The following is a 7,659-nucleotide window of genomic DNA, read 5'->3' as shown; positions in this document are numbered from 1 at the left end:
TGTGTGTGTGTGTGTGTGTTTTAATTGATTTCTGAGTGGAAGTGAGAGGGAGAGAGAGAAACATCAATATTGAGAGAGAATTATTGATTGGCTGCCTCTTTAATGCCCTCTACGGGGTATCCAGCCTGCAACCTGGACATGTGTTCTTGATCAGACTTCAACCCGGTACCCTTCAGTATGCAGGCCGATGCTCTATCCAATGAGCCAAAGCAGCTAGGACAGAACTTTTTTTATTTTTAAACATTTTTTGAGTTATTTAAAAAATAATCTTTATTGTTGAGAGTATTACTGATGTTCCCCCTTCCCTCCCCATTAACCCCACTCCAGGCCTTCACCATGCTATTATCTGTGTTCATAGATAATGCATATCTATATATATAAAAGGCTAGGTGACCACCTGACTGTCCTACCGTCTGGTAGGTATGACACGCACTGACCACCAGGGGGCAGATGCTCAACACGGGAGATGCCCGCTGCTGCCTCTGCTTTGGGCCAGGACCTCACCACTGGCCTTCCAATCAATCTAGGTAATTCACAAGCCCCCAACACCTGCTCCTATAACTGTAGGTCTTCTTGGTTGAGTGCAGTGTTCACCCTCACCACAGTGATCTCCTCGTGAGAGGCATAGACTCCCTCCTCAATGCCTGAATGAATGCTGAATAAGAAGAGAGTTAAGTTAGAGTAAGAAAAAAATCTATAATAATAAAAGGGTAATATGCTAATTAGACCAGACGTCCTTCCAGACATCATTCCAGATGTCCTTCTGGACAAAGCCGGAGCTGAAGGGAAGCTGCCTGGGTCCCGGGTACCTGCCTGTGGGTCTGGAGGGAAGCCCAGGTCCGGGGTGCCAGAGGGAAACCAGTGCTGGCAGCTGGAAGAAGGAAGGCCTACTCTTGCACGAATTTTCGTGCATCGGGCCTCTAGTAACCTTATATTTCCAGATGCTGATTCCAGTATGTCCTAGTTCTGATTCTTAAAATATTTACTTGAGAATCCCAAGGATTGACTTCTCCACGACACTTCTAGGACTCTCTGCAGCTCATTCTCTGGAAGCACGGGAGTACCCAAATTGCTTGAGTTTTCCTGGAAATGTCCATTTCCAGCCCCATGCAAACCCATGGAAAAGCACAGGGGAATAATGTGGAAGAGAAAGGGAAGGGAGAGACAAACACACACAGCCCCACAAAGAGGGGTCACAGTGTCCTGCTAGTTAGGTGACATAGAGACGTGCCTTCCTGCGGGATACCCCAGAGCAGGGAGAGGAGGAGAAAGGCACCTCTAGGGTAGTTGCCACAAAGAACCTGGAAAGTCCAAGAGGGAGGCTGTCAGGAGAGGGGAGAAGAGGAAGCAAGAAGGCTGCTGGGCCCTGGGAGAGAGTGAGAAAGGCAAAGCAGCCTGGAGTTAAGAGGAGACCAGGTCCTCCCTCCCTTCGCCACCCAGCAGGGAGAGAAAAAGAAGGGAAGGTGGGCAACTTGACAAACATCTTTAATTGTCCAGATGCAGCAGGACCCAGGGATAGGAGGCTCTGCTGGGAAGTGAGGTGTGGCCAAGGACTTCAAAGGATCCTGCTCAGTGTGTGACAAATGCTTTCATTCATTCATTCATCAAGTATAACAGCCCCCACTTTGCATTAGGCATTGCTCAAGGTGCCAGGAATGGCATTGAAAACAAATTCCATTAAACAAACCTTGTTAGATTTTTTTTTGTGTGTGTGTGTGTGTGTTTTAATTGATTTCTGAGTGGAAGTGAGAGGGAGAGAGAGAAACATCAATATTGAGAGAGAATTATTGATTGGCTGCCTCTTTAATGCCCTCTACGGGGTATCCAGCCTGCAACCTGGACATGTGTTCTTGATCAGACTTCAACCCGGTACCCTTCAGTATGCAGGCCGATGCTCTATCCAATGAGCCAAAGCAGCTAGGACAGAACTTTTTTTATTTTTAAACATTTTTTGAGTTATTTAAAAAATAATCTTTATTGTTGAGAGTATTACTGATGTTCCCCCTTCCCCCCGCTCTATAATCTCCCCTCTACCCAGTTCCTGATTAATTTGTGAGATTTATTAGTAAATATCTAGAATGCTGCTGAGGTAATGAAGCATAAGTCGGATGAATTTCCCTGTGGAGCGGATGTCTAGACTATGCAGGTCAAGGGTTATGGATACCGGAACTGATAAGAGAACTCAGACTCAGATATACTTCTTATTACCTGATTACAGCAGGTCTTCAGTTCACCAAAGGGACAGTTTGAAAGCTTTCACCTATCATTTGAAAACCACAATGAATTTCTTATGTATCTTCTGGTTCATATTTGTTTATTTCATAACTAGGGGCCCAGTGCATGAAATTTGTGCATGGGCATTGTCCCTAGAGCAGTAATGGCAAACCTTTTGAGCTCGGCATGTCAGCATTTTGAAAAACCCTAACTTAACTCTGGTGCCGTGTCACATATAGGAATTTTTTGATATTTGCAACCATAGCAAAACAAAGACTTATATTTTTGATATTTATTTTATATATTTAAATGCCATTTAACAAAGAAAAATCAACCAAAAAAAAATGAGTGTGGGTGTCAGGTGACACGTGACATGCAGCAGGACCCAGGGATAGGAGTGTCATAGGTTCGCCATCACTGCCCTAGAGGCTGCCGGCTGCCTGCTGGGGCCTCCCTTCCCTGGCTGCTGGCCAGGGCCAGGGCCTTCCTTTGTTCCACGCCACACCCTGGGGGTCAGCAGATGTCATAGTGAGAGTTCGAACTTCTGGTCGGTTGAACTCCCGAGGGGACACATTTCATATTAGGTTTATATATATATGTATATGGATTAACAAGAGTTAACTGTCTCCTCTTTAAGCAAAATTCCTTTAAAAGCTTATTATCCTTGTGTTAAGTATAGAATAAACAAATCTACAGGGAAGAAATGAATGCCTCCCTTTTTGTAGGGTAGGGGCATATTCTTTTTATCATCATTCTTTCTGGTTACCTGGGGATGCTTTACCTTTGAGTTCACTAGAACTTTAAAGTGAGCAGGAGTTACACTGTGTATTATTGCTGCTCAAATTCTTGTGGGGATTATAACTGATTATTAAAAGAACTGTGAGTAAAGGTGAAAGGATTAAGCAAAAAAAGACAAAAAAGTAAAAAAGAAAGAAAAGAAAAGAAAAGACAATCTCATATACAGACAAAAAGATAAATAAAAGAAATGTGAGTTGAATTAAACCTAGCTAGGGAAATAATATCAATGAAAAAACTAATTTTTTTCCCTCTGGGATTAAACTGAATTCCTGTTTTTTTGTTTTGTTTTGTTTTTTGTTAATCCTCATGGGAAGACATTTTCCCCACTGATGTTTAGAGAAAGTGGAATGGTGAGGAGGGAGGGAGGAATGGAAGGAGGGGGGAGGGAGGGAGAGAGAGAGAGAGAAAGAGAGAGAGAGAAACATCAATGTGTAAAAGATACATCAATTGGTTTCCTCCTGCATGTAACCCAACTTGGGCCATGGATTGAACCTGCAAACCAGGTATGTGCCATTGACCAAAAATAGAATTTGTGACCCTTTGGTGTGTGGGATCACACTCTAACTACTGACCACTGAGTAACACTGGCCAGGGCTAGGAATTAAAACTAATTCTACATAAAGGCATTAACTTTTACTTTTCATGAACAACTAAATAATCACCAATATAAAATGAAATTAACTCTGAAATTTGGAAAAAGAAGACAAAGGTATCTAATTTGCTTTTCTAGAAAATTCATTTCTGATAGAAACAAAATGTAGACTCTAATTACTGAAAAAGAAAGAAATTGTAGTGAGTTTGTATGAAGAAATGCTGTAGCAGAACCAGATTGGCAGCTAAGATCGCCTAAGGGGAGTATGGTGTGATGGCTTCGCAGGTTGTAACACAGCCCTGCAGATGCTCCAGGGAAACAATAAAATGATGAAAGGGACTATGGGGGAAACAGATACCATGTCTGACTAATGTTAACTTTCCAAAGGGTTTGTGGCAAGTGTTAAATTTAGAAAAGATAAATGCCAATTAAAAAGTTCCAAAAATGAAATCTATACAAAGATCAGCAGTTGTCAGCAATTTGAATATGCATTGAATATTGAAACTGATTGAAAAATAAAATCATTTTCTTGTCCTTTATTGTTTTATCTTGAGTCAAACTGAATGGCTACAGATGTCATGAATTAGATAATGTTTACATGAATTAGAGGTTTAACTTTCAGTTGGTATATGTAGTTTTGAAAAATAAAGGTATGACAAAGCAGTATCCTGTATTGTTTTTCTTTGTCGTTTTACACTGTTAAATCTCTAGGAACATGATGCTTAAGTTTTTGGAAGTCATGCAAAAAAAGCTAGTGTTTTGAGTACAGTAAGCTTCTGCAGACTAAAGTGCATATTTTTCCATTATTGAATATGGTTATACTTATTTTTCTCTTTATTTCATCTTATAATACTTTAGTAGAAATTAACACATTTATTTAGAAATAATAACAAATAAAGATATTACTCTGGTGAGACTTTCAACTTTCAACAATAGCAATTTTGCCTTCAGTTTATATCTACAGTCATCTTGAAATATTTATAGTTTTGTCCTGTTTTGTATACAATGCCTGAAAATGAAATAAGATTCAAATATCTGTGTGTGACACATTGTGAGCTTATCCACTGAGCCAAACCGGTTTCGGCGAGCTAAACTTATTTTATAGTAGAGTGGAGAACACATAAATTTGTCCTCATGACTCTAGATCAGGGGTGGGCAAACTTTTGACTTGAGGGCCACAATGGGTTCTTAAACTGGACCGGAGGGCCAGAACAAAAGCACGGATGGAGTGTTTGTGTGAACTAATATAAATTAAAAGTAAACACCATTACATAAAAGGGTAAGGTCTTTTTTTTTTTTTTAGTTTTATTCATTTCAAACGAGCCGGATCCGGCCCGCGGGGCGTAGTTTGCCCACGGGTGCTCTAGATCTTATTGATAGAAATTGATACTATATAGTCTGTGATGTGACAATATCCACACCCTACAAAATAGAAGTTATTAATAACCTATTAGATCATCATATAAGCTAGGTTTCTGTAATATTTCATGTTTTTATTATTCAAATCAAATGCTCTTCTTCAAACAACAGAGCCTCTGTCACACATCAAGTATAAAGACACTACAGGCCTGGTGCACGAAATTCATGCACGGGGGGGTAAAGGGGGTCCCCTCAGCCCAGCCTGCACCCTCTACAATCTGGGACCCCTCGGGGGATGTCCCTCTCACAAACCGGGACCACTGGCTCCTAACTGCTCACCTGCCTGCCTGTTCGCCCCCAAGTGCACACCCTGTCGACCTGCTCACCACTAACTGCCCAATCTTGCTGGCCTGTTCACCCCCAACTGCACCCCTGCCAGCCTGTTTGCCCCCAACTGCCCCCCTGCAGGCCTGGTTGCCCCACTCAGCCAGCTGTTCAGTCATTTGGTCATCCCTCACTAACACCCCTGTTGGCCTTTTCGCCCCACGCAACCCGCTGTTCCGTTGTGACTGTTACTGTGAGGGCGTCCCAGACAATTTGCATATTCCCCTATTATTAGTATAGATTCTATAAGTTTGGGCTTTTTTCCCCTGGTTTTGGAAGGTCATAATACACCACACCTTCCTGATCCCACCAAATGCAGAGCGTTCGTTGTCTTCTTTTTGAAGCAATGTGGCCTTGCAGTTGCTGTTGATGGTTGACCTGGATCAACCCATGATTTTGCACGTTTGGGATTCTCAAAACAAATCCACTTTTCAAAGAACATTCAGTTGACCTGGACGTTCTTTGTCTTTCACATTGAAATCATCAGTTTTAAAGCATTTAAACCAGCGTTCACAAATATCTTAAGATGGAGCATGTTCACCATAAGCATCCAGACTGTACGATAACTTTCAGCAGCACTTTTCTTCAAAATAATGAATTAAAACTTCCCGCAAATGCTTTTTTAGCACAAAATTTGACATTTCTAAGTGTAATAATATCTATGATGTTAACACCGTCGGGAAATTTGACATATGAAGTTCTGAAGCTTGCTGTCAATACAACAAAATCATATGTGTAACTCCATCTATTGAAAAAAAATCTGCATTACTAACCGGTACACCTGATAAATGCAGTATGAGCTGTAATCTATATACACTGCAACACTGATGGGATTTTTATGTTTGATTGATATTCTTACATATCTTCCTTTTTTCTTAGTGTTTTAAAGGTTTTACTGATATTCACTTAATAAAACTGTAAAGTCATTTGTCAAACATTTGCATACCTTTGTCTTTAAGAATTTTGGCATAGCACACAGTGATTTTTTCCCCCAGGAATTTATGTTGAAATAATGTTACAAAAAACAGAAGGCTTTTAAAGCCATGAGTGACACCTACACAAGGAGATCTCTGCCTCTAGCTGTTTGAACAAGGTGAATTCCTTACCAAATCTGGGCCCCAGTTGAATTCTATTTTCTAGACATTTTGAATGTAAACTAAGAGGACCCAACTTATTTCACTCTGGCTTCGTCTATGGAGCAACTATCTTTAACCTCCCTTTGAACTGGGAGAAAATATGTTTAAAAACATGAATGAAACAGATGAGCATCCAACCCGGCCTGGCGGATTTCAGTTCCTGTTCTCTGTCCCTTCCTAAATCCTCTCTGTATTCTGCTCCTTGGGACCTATAAACACCCTTTTATGCTAACTGCAGTAGTTTTCTGTTACTTTCAGGTGAAGAGTTAGAGAAATGAAGACTTTTGGAATCATGTACATCCATTTTCCCTTTGATTAAAATGAGTGAAATGAATTGCTACCACTTTAATATATAGAATGGGCTCTCAAGTGTTAAATTTTTCAGGCCCTCCCCTCTCTCATGTCCCAACAAACTTAGGCTTTATCCCAATGGTATTTGAATCATAAAATTTTTTAAAGAATTTATTCTTTGAATTTTGTGTTATTTTGGGCTCCATTAAAACAAATTTGGAGATATTTTTGAATAGTCACATATAAAATTTATATCACATAAATATAGCTTTCACTTATATAAAATATGAGAAAATAAGATATACACATATTAAATGGAATATTTCACCTTTAGGGGGAGAGAAACACTCTAATCCTGTCATTTGCTTGCAATTGTTGGGTTATTTCATAGATTATTCCATGTAAGTAAAAACTTCCAACTAATTGAAGCATATAACTAATGGGCCATTTAAAAAAGCTTGTACTTTGAAAGAATATTGTCTTAAATTGATTATGTACCACCTCTTTTTCTTTTAAAAATTATTTTTTCTCTTAATGAAGGCAATATATAAACTTTTTGAAGAATAATATATATTTACAACTAAAGAACAATTGAAAAAAAGATAAATATAAGGAAAAAAATTAAAATCACCTATCATTTTAATTCCATAAACAAACACCTTTAATGATGTTAAGAACATGGTTTTTATGTATAACACTAGAGGCCTGGAGCACGAAATTTGTGTGTGTGTGTGTGGGGCGGGGGTCCTTCAACTCGGCCTGCACCCTATCCAATCCGGGACCCCTCAGGGGATGTCCGACTGCCAGTTTAGGCCTGGGATTGGGCCTAAACCAGCAGTTGAACATTCCTCTCAAAATCTGGAACCTCTGACTCCACCACTTGCC

At 40.0% G+C, this 7,659-nt stretch overlaps 2 protein-coding genes across 8 annotated transcripts in view; both read right to left on the bottom strand.

Annotated features, from left to right (window-relative positions):
- Nucleotides 1-7,659, bottom strand: part of GRIA4 (glutamate ionotropic receptor AMPA type subunit 4) — a 417,768-nt gene that overhangs the window by 234,978 nt on the left and 175,131 nt on the right. The gene's annotated exons all lie outside the window — the stretch shown is intronic.
- Nucleotides 1-7,659, bottom strand: part of LOC102774772 (interferon lambda-3) — a 17,479-nt gene that overhangs the window by 1,512 nt on the left and 8,308 nt on the right. The gene's annotated exons all lie outside the window — the stretch shown is intronic.

Source organism: Myotis davidii, unplaced genomic scaffold (assembly GCF_000327345.1).
Source record: "Myotis davidii unplaced genomic scaffold, ASM32734v1 scaffold158, whole genome shotgun sequence".
Classification (NCBI taxonomy): Eukaryota; Metazoa; Chordata; class Mammalia; order Chiroptera; family Vespertilionidae; genus Myotis; species Myotis davidii.
Note: the sequence above shows the minus strand (reverse complement) of the source record. Positions and strands in the feature narration are given on the sequence as shown.